The sequence below is a fragment of the Trichechus manatus genome, unplaced genomic scaffold, assembly GCF_000243295.1.
Source record: "Trichechus manatus latirostris isolate Lorelei unplaced genomic scaffold, TriManLat1.0 scaffold00045, whole genome shotgun sequence".
NCBI lineage: Eukaryota > Metazoa > Chordata > Mammalia > Sirenia > Trichechidae > Trichechus > Trichechus manatus.
The window spans coordinates 6756900-6758096 of record NW_004443981.1 but is presented as its reverse complement, the minus strand read 5'-3'; positions in this window follow the sequence as shown (position 1 = coordinate 6758096).

Below are 1197 nucleotides of genomic sequence, written 5' to 3'. Positions count from 1 at the left end.
TGGCTATTTTAAGTAACACCACTGATCAACTCTTGGGTAGCATGGTCTCATTTGGTTACCCTCATTAGGCTAACAGGATTCAAAACAACATCATGGCCCACATACAAGAAACAGTAAGTAAGTATATAATGAAAGGCGACTGGCCACTTACCTGCATCCCTGTGCTCCAGATGTAGTAGAATGATTTGTAGGAAGGAGTGGGCATATGCATGAATTGACACTGATTCTTCCTGTAGAATGGTCAAAAATGATGCCGCAGCCGTTAACTGCATTTCCACCCCAGCAACGTGCAGGACTTCCTATATAAACAGAAAGAGTTTGCTATTTACATAGATGAGAGATCAGAAATTATCATTTTAAAATCCAAGGTTACATAAACCAAAATCATTAATATAAAACCTTTTAAGATAGGTACTTCCTCCTATTACTTTAGTTAAGAAAACTATATTAATCTACTCCTCACAAGATCACACAAAATTTAAATGTCTTAGGAATTTATAAGACAGCATTCCATGTACTTTACTGAATGAAAAATATAAACAGTACATAAACATTTAAATAATAGGGTAAATGTTTTTGATATATCTCTATTTCTATTTTGCTGTCTGTATTATAGTTTGTCATCCTACCCAGTACAGTAATGTCAAAGCTCCAACAACCACATGTGATTTCATTATTTTCTGCTTCAAAAAACTAATACTATCAATTCTACTATAAAAAAGCTATACACTTAAAAGATTGTGCAAATGAGTTTATTTTCCCCCTTTAAACAACTAACAAGAATATAAATTACCATGATATAAACTGTTTTTAAAATAAAGAACTTTTTAAATATCAGAATACATTTTTTTGAAAATGATGCTCAGTCATCTCCATTCCCTATGCAAACAACTGTAAAATGCATAAGCAACATTAAAATCTACATTAGAAAATTGGTTTTCTACACACCAAAGAGACCAAAAAAAAAAAAAAAACTATATTAAAAGGCCTCAAAGAAATTACCTATATTTCTCTAGAAGTGTGTGTGTGCATGTGAGTGTGTGTAGTATAAAGGTAGCTTAAAGTATTACTTTGTTTAATCAATCATGGCAATTATGAGAATTTCCCCTGTATGTCTATTTTATAAGTAATATAGTACCATTCGTTATAACAGATGACTTGTCATGAAACAAGTTTTGTATCTGTGATTTTAGGAAA